Source organism: Gavialis gangeticus, unplaced genomic scaffold (genome assembly GCF_001723915.1).
Source record: "Gavialis gangeticus isolate Ggan-Ray unplaced genomic scaffold, GavGan_comp1, whole genome shotgun sequence".
Classification (NCBI taxonomy): domain Eukaryota; kingdom Metazoa; phylum Chordata; order Crocodylia; family Gavialidae; genus Gavialis; species Gavialis gangeticus.
This window is the reverse complement of record NW_017729032.1, coordinates 141,382,442-141,394,996: the sequence shown is the minus strand read 5'-3', so window position 1 is coordinate 141,394,996 and position 12,555 is coordinate 141,382,442. Positions and strand designations below refer to the sequence as shown.

The following is a 12,555-nucleotide window of genomic DNA, read 5'->3' as shown; positions in this document are numbered from 1 at the left end:
TTTTTTTTTTTTTTTTTAAATATTTGGCAAGTCTTGTATATACTGTATTTGAAAAACACCATATGTTAGTTTAAAGAAAAGAAGCAAATATAAACTGAGGTTGACCTATAATTGTTTTTACAGAAGCTCTAAATACTGTGCTGGTAAATACTACAGTTTAATTTGCTGTTTATTGTCATATTGCACTGATAAGCTACTGCTACTTGTATTAGGCTGGAAAGATGATATGAAAATACTACCTGATTATTTAGCACACCAAGCTGTTGTTTGTGATTATCATCCTTTACATTGGTAGCTGGATTCATTATGGAAAAAGGATATTTCATGATAGATAAAAAACTCCAGGCACCCACTGCAATCTCTTACCTGCACCTTTACTACTACAGTTAGTAATATCCCCTCTACACCCTCCCCTGTTCCTTTACACACTGCAAGTAGCTCAGTTTATGAGCTAAATATTTATAGGACCAAAAAAGATAATAGAACAAGATGTTAAAGAATAATTACTAAAGTTATACAGAAGTGACCAAAAATAATGAACACAGAAAGAAAGGTGAAACAAACACATGCACCATTTTCTTATGTTGCACACAAAATGTATAAGCATTTTGTACTGAAAAGTGTTCTAGTTTTATGTTGCTGTAAAATATTGTTTTTGTTTCAATATGACCAGATTTAATACTTGCTTGCTCTGCTGTATTTTGTCTGTTTCTTAATCTGAAAGGAAATATGACAGCACGTAGGCAGGAAAGCTTTGTTTAGACCTTGTTTAGAAGCCACTCTTCTGTTTACCGTGAACAAGAAACCTGGCTACTTGTCATATATGACGAGAATCCAGGTTTCTTGTTTACGGTAAATATATATATATTTTTTGGGAAATTTTTGTGTTCCAGGTCAAATTAGCCAGATCAGTTCCAAATCCTTTTGATTAAATAAAGTTCAAACACTATTATGCACCCCTGCAACTGGCGAGAATCCTCCGTCCCAGACTTTTCAGCCTGAGGCATCAGATACTTTCAAATCCAATTGGAAGGCATCCTATGCTCAGGTCCAGGCCTGGAGGCTTGGGGTTCGGGTGCCCCCGAGTTTTACTTGCCCTCAGCCAACAGCCACAGACCAGCTAAGGAGGAGTTCCCCATTTCCATAAAAAGTCAGCATGTAGCCAAGATCCTCCCACTGGAAGCTGGCCAGTTGGAAGCTAACTATAAGGCTTTTGTAGGGAGTCCTGTCTGCATTTGGACCGGGGGTGCACCCTCCACTACACACTGCCCCAACTCAACAGACATCTGCTGTTGGGTTGGGACGGTGGGGGATCAGGTTCGACTTTGGAACCGATCCAGAAGGAGTTGCCTGTCTGCAGCCTCTCTTTTAGCCCTGTACTGTGTCCGTCCCCCCCCAGCTCCAGTGCTCGTCTACAGGATGAGATGGAGGGAGAGAGAGAAGGGGGAGGAGGAGGTTTATGGATTGGAGCTCTCCCTCCACACCTCCCCTGCCCTCCCCCCCCCACCAAGGCAAAGGGTTCCAGTCCACATGCCAGCCCCGCTCAGCTCAAGCTGCGCAAACCCTACCCCGGAGCTCCCTCCCCTCCCTTCCTACAGACAGCACCTGGGTGGGGCACGGCTGTGCAAAGGGACAGAAGTTAACGAAGGCATTCCACTTTAGAGTGCCTTCAGGTGACATGCTGTTACGTGAGGGTTAATTTGTCGCATGATTGGGTAATTTTAAAGTGCTCTGCAGCCACACACTTCTGTCAGGGCACAGTTGTAAAATATTTTCAAGGGGCTGATTGTGCAACAAATGTCACTTGTCAGCACTCTAAAGCACATGTTTAAATTATGGAAGAGGAACACAAGGCCAAACAAACTCCTCTCTTCCCAGGAGACCTCTGGAAGAGTGACATGCCTCAAATGAGCCCTCCCCTGAATCCCCAGCATGATCTCCTCCCACTCCTTCTCCTCTCACCTGTAGTTTGATCAGGTTTCCCAACCTATGAGGAGTGGGGGGTGGGGCGGGAAACACAGAACTATTTTTACTGAAAATCCAGCAACAGAATTTGAAGTGGCTGAGAATTTAGAGTAACCTTGAATTACTGGAGTAGGCATGTGTAGACAAATGCCACTTTTTACAGCACTCTTCATGTTATCCCATGGGATAGGGACTAGGCATGTCCCTACTACTCTGCCTCTTGAACATTATTAGATGGTCATCACTACTGCCTAGCATTCATTCCAGATGCCAGCCTCTATTGCCCAAGTTTTTCAAATGGGAGCCACAAGTAGTGGCGATGCGTAGGGGGTGTATGTGCATCCCCTGAAATTGCTGGTTCATCCTGACAACCAGTGTTCCCTGCTTAGGCAATGGGGGGAGGTGCCCTCCCCCACCCCCTCCGAGAGTGCCAGCCAGGGAGTGGGGGTACCAGGAAAAGCATCGTTGGCACTTGTGGTTTGGTGTCATTGGCTGCAGGGCCCTCCTCCCCCTGGTTGTGCAACTGACTGCATTGGGCCCCACCCCCAGTTGCTGAATGGCCACTGGGGGGGGGGGCAAGTGCCCTCCACCCCCTCTGACTCAGGAGGCACCAGTTGCCCATGGCCACAGGAGTTCTAATTCTACTAACACACATGGATAACTCTGCACACTTTATAACCCTTACTGCTAAGCAAGGCTTGATATCCCTACCTTAGAAAGGCAAGAATTATCCCCTCCCCATTCCAAAAACACTTGGCAGAACTTAAGATTACCATCTGGCTTATATGGTACGCTGAAAAACACGTCACCAGTTTGTCTTTTGTAATGAATGGGCCAAATTTATTTGAATGGAAGGGAGTCTTGGTTAGAATGACAGCAGAGTCTGTCTGAAACAGAAGCCAGTCACCAACTCTCAGCAATCCTTTGACATCCATAAAAAGTATGAGTCATTTGCTAGCCATTTATTGCACTCCCCCTCAATGGTTTGCCTTCACTGTGAACTGGAGGAATTTTAATTCAGTCATTAATTTTTTGAGTATGTGTATGTATTAACTGAAAAATCTTAAGGCTTCCACCTTCCACAAGAAAAAATAAATACAAAAGCATAAAGAGATCAGTCTTGTTCCTCTACAAGTTTACAAGCAGAAAAAATAGACCCCCCCAAAGTCTAGCACTGTGAAGATGCTGAAAAGGTTATATTAGTAGTGCTCTCATACTATTGGTCAGAAGTAGTGGAAGGAAGTGGGAGGGGGAAGATATCAAGAAACAGAGAAAATTATTTTTTATTATCTGTCCTTTCTTTCAGTACCCCAAAATGTAATGTTGAGTAACTGAATAGAACCAAAACAACCACTTTCTTCTCTGTAAATGCACAATTCTCACAGCATAGGGCAAGGGCTGAGATTTCTATTCAGTGAATCTTCTGCTTTGTTATGGGGACATCACCCTCCTTTGTCTTCTGTTTGTAAGATTTATGACCTCATGTACCTGGGGGAAAGGGTGGGAGAGTTTTCTGTGTCAGGCTGCAGAAGAAAACTTTCCTTTAGGGTATGTGAAAGCAATTACGTATTCATCGTCTGAAAGATCCTTCCATATCTCTGAGGTATGGGTGGTGACAGCTGTGACATAAATAAGGAGGTCTAAAGTTTTTGCTGCTTTTATACTGTTGCATGCAAATTATTTGTATACATTGCCCATCCCAGTAACAACAACAACATAGTTATTACCTTCTGGTTCCTCAGTGCCTTGGTAAGGCAGAGCTCACAGACATTGCAAATTCAGGACAGGATTAGATCATTTTTGGCCCACCCGAGTGATATGGATTTAATGAAGTTTATTTCAGTCTTAACAAGCTGCTTGTTTTCTCTTTAAAAAAGCACAAGTCCACAAGCATGCAAACAGGAAGCCAACTGATCTTCCTCTTTGATCACTCACTACCTTGACCATACCTTCCTGGTTATGCTAATTTACCTAGGAACTTTTGCTTTCAAAAGCTGTTCAATTATTTCAGCAACAAGACTTCAAATGGGACCCAGTAGGGAATTGCTCTACTGAGCAAAGCACCGGAGGGATATATTAGCAATAATGCTGCAGGTGAACTGCGATAATCATCAGGCACAGACTCTTACAGAGAGGTCAAGCATTGAGGTGGTAACTGCACTGATCATTAAAGAACAGCCTCATCCATCAAGAGGATCAGAGATTGCCAAGCACTCTTCATAGTAAAAGGTGTTTACACGTATCTGAAATCAGGTATTATTCTGTATTTGCTTGTTAGAAGACTAGGACAAGGAATCAAGAGCATAAGTCACCCAGCTTAGTAGCAGGTGACTAAAAACCAGATAACTAACAGTTTGTTTTCAGATAAATTGAAAGTTATAAAGCTTCAATATCCTGGATTATAGCCATCCCACAGCTCTCTTCTGACTCAGAGACAATGGCCAGGTAATCCAGCTGCACTCAACAAAAACTATGTAAATGTTAGTTCCAAGTGTGAAGCTCTTGAGAGCAATGACAGGCAAGCATGACTAAAGCTTCTCATTCCACCAACGCTAAGAATGACATCTTTCAGAAAAACCCCATAAACAATGTTCCACTTGTTACTTAAGTAGGAGAGAAACAAGTTCCTGCTCATTAAAACTTTATATGGGCTTCGTAAGGTACTCTGAACACTTCGTGGAAAGTGGCATCCAGTAGGCAAGACAGAACTCTATTCTACAGCAACTTTAGTTGAAAGGAAATGCACCACCTGCACACCAGTACTATGTTTCGGATATTAAGACATAAGAAAACCCCCCTCAGATTCTTAATCCAGGAGAGTTAAATACTCCACAGAATCAAATATGCAAGAGAAGGGGGATCCATTTTCCAGACATTGAACAACTGTCTGCACAGAGGTCTTATTATTTTGTTCTTATGGGGTGCCTGTATACACCACAGGGTTTAATCCTCATTAAATTACATGGGTTTATAAAATTTAAACTTGTTTATTTTGGAGCATCGCATCAGTGTTTGCATGTAGTAGGTTTTCAAACTAAATAAGCTTTGGAGCATTGCACCAGTGTTTTCACAGGCTTGGTTTTCAAATGAATTAAGCCTGGTCCCTGGCCCCCCAACCCATGCTCTGCCACACAGCTGTGGGAGCAGGGAGCTGGCAAACAGCACAAGACAAAAAAAAAGCAGAAGCAATTTGAAAGCAGAAACAATTCAAAGGGGTGTGTGACAAAAAAAAAGTTGCATCAACATCTGGTCGACAAAGAGGCTCATTACATATCTTAGTGCTTTTGCTTGCATGCAATGAATCTATGGACATGACACTTTAATTTGTGGTGAACCAAACTAAACTATATTAAAAGGAGTTTTAGTTTAATGCACCAGAAAGACTTAAATCATCTGGAAAAGCTGCTTGTGCAAACAAACAATCACGCTGTTGTAGCACAAAAAAGGGCAAAAAATGTAGCATGTACAAAGGCCCCTGGTTCTTCACCACAAAGGTTACCATCTCTTCAGAAATCATTCATCTACGTTTTTTCATCCTACAGTCACCAGTTTGGTTTTTGAGCAACTTAAATTCATTGAAGATAACTTTCTCTCCTTCCCTATTCTCTAAGGAAGTGCTTTAAATTTTTGATAAAGGTGGCAGATAGATTACTAACAATATCGAAAAGGCAAAAGTCAAAGGCCTTTTACTTGAGAAATCACTGCGTCTAAAGAGAATGAGATTGTCTCATGCATGCCTCTTTCCGTAAAGTATGGGAATAAATCATACTTACCAGTCTCCACAAATGCTTCAGAACTTGTACCTTACACAACAATTCATAATATAAAGTCTTGGTTTCAAGATGGAAACTTTCTAATAAAGGTCATTTTTTGAAGCAACACGTATGAGTAAGACAGATTGTTAGACATAGGTGGTTGTTTCATCGTTTACTTGGGCAATGCACAAGTTTTCTATATTTGACAGTTACTTATGAGACGGAGGGTCTGTATTTCAAAACATGAATCCCAATTTGAATACTGTCCTATAAGGCTGTACATGCATTTAAGACATTTTACCACCTAAAGGTTGCTTTTAAGAAAGTGCTCAAGAAAAATCTTTCAGCTCAGGGATACATTGAGCTATCTTACAAAACAAAAGTCTTCAATAGTTATCTTTCATTTCATTATTAAATGAGACTTACAAGAAATACTGCAACTCCAGATTTGCATGATTTGTGTATTAAGTTATAGGATAGGTCATTGTTGCTCAAACACAGAGAAATAGAAATGACTTTGAAATATTTTGGTGTGGTGGCTCTCCTTAATTACCTTTATACTGCTTTAATATATTAAATACAATCCTCAGCAGAAAAGCCAGTGACCTTTTAGACGTTTAATTTTAGTGTCAGTCTCCAAAATTCTGCAATTTGGAGAATACCATTTTACATGTTTTAAAAATGTACACCTCACTTAAAACATTACAGGTTTTATGGTGCACACCTAATTCTTGGTTGGACAGCTCACAATACTGGTGGCAAAGAAATGGTCTAGCAAGAAAACAAAAAGAGTAAATGCCCAGTTTCCTAATGATTCCGGATGACAGCTGTATGATATCATCATGACATTTAACTTATTAGACAGAAAGCAACAGCTTACTGCCAATTCTGCCTCTGCTGTGTACGTGTGACTTTTACCAAGGCCAATGGAAGCTGCCCACATCTGAGGAAAGAACTGTTTCCAGCAATCATAACAAATAATAAATATGAGTTGCTTGAATGCCATTTAAAAGTACCTGGCAAGCCTAAAGAGCTGTGCTCATAGCTCATCCCCAATGGAATTAAGTTGGTAGCTTGTCTTTTCAGGCTCTGGAATCTCCTGTGAATCATCACTAATTTTGCAGTATAAATAACCCACTATAATTCAGTTCCTAAAACAGAAAATTTCTGAAGACCAGGAGAATCTGAGAATTTTTATATTCTGGTTCCATAAGTGCAGTATCAACAAGTCAAATTTCACAGACAATGATTATGATGATGACAATAATCAGCACCATCTCTATTAAATCATCATCTAGTTTCAGAGAGAATGATAGATTTAATTTTTTAAAAACATTTATACCCATTCAAACCTGTTTAAACAGCATACTGAATTAGATGGGTTGTGGTATCAGTCTAACGTGAGAGCTGGAGTCTCCAAGTCTTGTCCAACTGTATTTTAGCAGCTTAGAAAACCACTGAAGAAAAAAGGCAATGTGGTCTGAAAGTACACACGATTTACAAGTTCCCAAATTCTAAACAGTACTCTAGCCCAGTGTCACTGTATCAAGTAGTAGACAGATCATTTTACTTTTCTGGTTCAGGATCTACATCTATAAAATAAGAAGAATACGCATCTAACTTGTAACTACATTCTTCTGACTAACCAGCTAGAGCCTGTACCTTTACTTTGAACAAGCTGATCACTGTATAAAACAAACACAGATTACCAACCAACCCCTACCAGGTTTTAAATTACTTCAGTACTTTCCCATTGTCAAATCAGACCTTCCTGCAGCACTTTCAGCAAAGAAAGGAGGAGGAAGCTTTTGCAAAACAAAAGCTAAAGCTGCCAATTTATGTTCATAGAGCTTTCCATTGAAACTCATGATCTACAATAAACTTGTCATAAGAATATGCTTTTAATAATCATATGACAACTTTGGGCATCTATGCTGCCCTTAGTAAAGGTGGAAGTCCAAAGAGGAGTACAGAGGAGTAGCAGAAAGGAGAGAGAGAACGGAGAATCTAAAAGCAGCAAATTGAGCCATTGCCTGTCCTACCTTGCCCCCTGGTGGTTAATGCAAAAAACGGAATACCTGGGGGGAGAGGAGGAGCGTCAGCCATGACAACAAAACTCAGCAGGTAATGCATAATCTGCAAGTAATTCAGACCCAGTCTTCACAGGCTTTCAGATTAAAAACTGAAGTTCTAACAAGTAATTTATCATGGGAAGAGTCACAGCACATGGAAATATTTGTATTTTTCCTCAAATATGTGCATTTTATGCCTGAGGGAGTTCTTATCTTTGTTTTACTTTTGGCAGCTACTCCCTTCCCTTCCAAGGAACGGGTAAAGCAGCATGGAAAAACAAACAAAACAAAACTACTCTGAACTAGACCTAACCTTGGCTTTCCTGTTTATTTAAGTGAAATTGAACCTGTTGTTAAGGTTCTCATTTTTGTTTGGGAAGTTAAATATACATTTCCTTTTCTCTTCCCCCAACTCCAGCTGTCCTTTCTTTTCCTAGGTCTTACTCTAACTGCACCTTTGATAAAAACTGTCATTTCTTTCTTTTGCTTCTGAGCTTATTTTTAGGTTTGCTACACTATGAACTCATGTCCTGTTGGGATGTTTTAGGCACTCAGTACATTGTTGAGTTTCTCACAGTTGGGGCCTGAAGTTGGTGCACCTGGTTAGAGTTCAGGGGCTCACAGCAGATATGCAGGAAGAAAATAATTTTAATCTCTGTGGAGTTGCGAATAGCATAAACCAGGGTTGGACTGGCTGTCCAACTGCAGTTTTCCTTGACTGAAAGTGGGGATGGGTGAGGTCATATAGGGAAGGATGAAATGGGAAAGAAAAACAAGTAGCAAAAAGTACTTCTGAAGTTGATCACAGGTTTAGATAAGGCAGCCGAAGGTGAAGTTGCAAGTACGACCGGAGTGCATGCAAGTCAAACGGGGCAAGGGCAGAGAAAAAAAATAAAGAACATCATCAAACTAGGTTTAAGGCTTGGATAAAAACCTTGGAAGGAAGCAGTAAGGGATACCAGACATTAAAAAAGTGGGGTGCAGTAGTAGCAGCAGAAAGGTCACTCACTGTATGTGCGTTCAGGTGACAGTGAGTCAGCAGCAAGGAGATGGAGGGGTACAACTGTACCACTTTAGATCTGTACCTGGTGGGGAGGGAGGAGGGAACTTATCCAAAATTGAGACTCTTTCTACATCACTACACAAGTACATAATTGCCACATGTAAACTGACTTTGGTATACAGTAAAAACAGCATACAACATATAGCTGAGCATAACTTCCCTACATAGTCATCTTGTTAATACAATTTCAAAGGGTAACTTTACCTAGGATTTCAGTGTTTTACTACTATATATTATTAGCATAATAGTAAATTACTCAAATCCAGGGTAGTTATCCTACTTCCCCCAAAATGTCTATCATGTAGGAAAGTTGATGCATGTGGAATGTCTCATAGGTTCAACCCCAATCATGGGGTAGCTGTTTGCTCAGTGCAAACAAGTTTTCCCACCACTTTGACTGGAGACTGCAACAGCATCTGTAGCACGCTTTGAAGAGGTGGTCACACATCTTATCCTTACTACAGAATAAAGTTTACTGTGGATCAAAATGCGGAATTAACTGCAATAATCCTGTTGCATATCCACTTCTTAAGGTTAATGCTCCACCTCCCCATTTTCAAACCCATACAATAATTGTACCTGCTTCTACAGTAGCAATACCTTATTGCATTTGGTACAAAAGCAGTTACTAAAATTTAGAACAGGTTCTTAACATATCTCAAATCAACTGGCAAGGAAAACCGAGGAGCAGCATGGCCTTTTCTTAAACCCAGCCCCCTAAAGATATTACAGTTTTGATAGGTTTCCTAACAAACCTGTTGGAACAGCTCTACAATACAACCTCACTCATGTCACATGCCACCAACATCATCTTTGAGTTCTTGCTCTTCTTCGTCTCTGACTAGCCCATCTTCTTGGCATCTTCCATGTTGTCCCATGCACTTGGAATGCCATCACTTCAATTTGTCAAACCACTTGCAAATCTTTCCTAAAGCTCACTATTATTGATTATTGTTGCAGAGCACTCAGGTGCCCTGAGCCTGAGAGCAGGAACAGCTTGGGAGAGACCCCTAGTGACAAGAAGGGGGAGGCTCAGCTGCCAGTCACCAGGGCAGCACAGGTGCTGGTTGCTAGGGCAACCGGTGGGGCCAGCTGACAGGAAGGGGCAGGGCTTGGCCCTTCTTAAGCCCAGGCGTGAGGCCAGGACAGTGGTTCCCCTCTGACAGCCAAGGAAGGGGGAGCTTGGCCATTGCAGAGAGTGGGGAGAAGCCCAACAGCATGAGCATCCCCTGGTTGCTGCCATGGGTTGGAGTATTTCCCAGTAGGGATTGAATGTTGTTTTGGCCGGATGGTTAGCTTTTTATGTTACAGCCCGGGGGCTTTGTGTTTTTGTGTTTGTTGTTAAACCAGAGGACCAGGTGAGACTATTAGGGGTTGGAGGAGGCCTCATAGGGACTCCACGGTAGCGTGGGGATCCTGGCGCCAGAGAGGGCGCAGCATTTGGGGTGCATTGGCTGCAACCCCAGAGCAAGGGGGGCAGTGAGAAGCCCCAAAGCAAGGGGGACATTGAGAAGCCCGGAGAGAGGGATGTGAGGAGCGAGAAGCCCCAGAGTAAAGGGGGCAGTGGAAGCCTCTGAGAGAAAGCAAGGACCATGTTAGTACCATCTGTGAGGCTTGGGCTGCGGTGTAGGGGAGGAAAAAGGAGCTGCAGACAGTGCCCCCTGGCACCGGGGTGCGTAAAGTGGGCAGCCTCCCGCTAATTACAATCAATCAACCAATCAAGATCAAGGCATGGCAGGTGAGTAAGCAGGCGGTTGGCCCATTACAGGAGGGTGGAGCCACCAAGAGAGAGGCTCCAATAGCAATACTCCTGTCAATTATATATAATCAATATTTAAAAGCTGTGGTTTGACATAGCCCCCGGCACTCGGGAGCCAGGAGCAGGGAAGAAAGGAGGGATCTGGGCACACGTGCATCCCACACATACACACGTGCCCCCCTACCTGACCCGAGGCAGACGCAGCAGCAGTGGAGCCAGCAGCAGGGGTAGCAACAGCTGATCCCCCAAAGGTAAGTGGGGCAGAGAGATCTGGCATAGCTGAGCCGGATCTGGAGTGGAAGCCCCCCGGATCCCTTCTAGCTGAGCTGGTAGGGAGCCATGCTCCCGAACCACACCACGTGAACAGAGTGCGCCAGCATTTGCGCTGATGGGCAGGCAGGAAGGGCCAGGCGGGAGACTCCTGCAAGGGTAGGGTGAAGGCACCACACAAAAATATAAACAAACAGCAGCTCATATAAATGGTGTTGACGCAGAGTGCTGCTAGGGCCCCTGACTGGGGGCCACCGCCTACCCAGGGCTTGTCTGAGGCCTCCACCCAGACAGAGCCCATGGGGGAGCTGGTGTCTCCCTGCCCTCTGGCCTGCAGGGGATGCCCAGCAGGGCTGGGGGGGGGCAGGGATTGGGGGCCCCCCACAGGCACCCATCTTAGGGCCCTGGAGGCGCAGGTGAGGGAGCTCCAGGTGGAGGTTAGCAGGTTGAGGGGAATCATGGAGGTGGAGGATGAAATTGATTATTATTTCCTTTCCCTGCAGAACCTTGCACCCAAGGAAGAAGCACCCTGGGGCGTGCCCTCCACTGCAGGATGGCAGACTGTCACCTCCAGAACTAGGGCTGCTCGCAGCAAAGCAGTACCAGTCCGGCTGGAGAACAGGTATAAGACCCTGGCAACACTGCAGGAAAAGGAAGAAGAGGAGGAAACCTCCAGAGAGGAGGCAACTCCACCCTCTCCACACTCTGAATAGGCCGAAGGAGCTAAGCAGACCCGGAGGAAACATTGAGTGATTGTCATAGGTGACTCTATCCTGAGAGGTACAGAGGGTCCCATCTGTCGCCAGGACCCCTCGACATGCAAGGTTTACTGCCTGCCCAAAGCAAAGATTCAGGACATGATGGGGATGATCCAGGCCATGATTCAGCCCACCGATTACCATTCCATGGTCTTAATCCATGTGGGCACTAATGATGCAGCCAGGAGAAGCCCTGATCACCTGATGACGGACTACCACTCTCTGGGGGGCATGCTGAGGGAGAAGGAGGCACAGGTGGTATTCTTTTCTGTCCTCCCAGTGAGCAGACGTGGAAGACGACACGAGACCTGCATCACAGAGATCAACTGGCAGCTTCAGGAATGGTGTCTTGAGGTGGGCTTCAGCTTCCTAGACAACGACCTGCACATCAGGATGAGAGACATGCTCGGGTGGGATGGGTTTCACCTTTTCCCCCCAAAGGTAAGTGTGTGTTCTCTTCTAGGTTGGCAGATCTCCTCCAGCAGGCTTTAAACTAGGCTCATCGGGGGAAGAGGAAGACTAGGGTGGAGGAAGCCTTGGACCACTAAACCAAGCGTCACCCACAAGAACAGCCCAGCCTGGACCAACGAGCAGAACAAATACCCAGGTAAGCAACAGGGTCCCAGGCAGTACCAAGATTATGGGGCCAGTGCACGCATCTTCAGGAGGCCTCAAATGCCTCTACACAAACACTCGTAGTATGGGGAACAAGCAGGAGGAACTTACCCTCCTGCTAGCTGACGCCAACCCAGACATAGTGGGGATCACAGAAATGTGGTGGGACCCAATGCATGACTGGGTGGTGAATATCATGGGCTATAGGCTGTACAGAAGGGACAGGGCAAGAAGGAAAGGTGGGGGTGTGGCACTCTACATCAAGGAGGAATACACATCCTTAACAAGTAGCATAAGG

General features: G+C 44.1%; 1 protein-coding gene across 5 annotated transcripts in view; it reads right to left on the bottom strand.

Moving 5' to 3' along the window:
• MCF2L (MCF.2 cell line derived transforming sequence like) overlaps nt 1-12,555 on the bottom strand; it is a 270,182-nt gene that overhangs the window by 96,502 nt on the left and 161,125 nt on the right. The gene's annotated exons all lie outside the window — the stretch shown is intronic.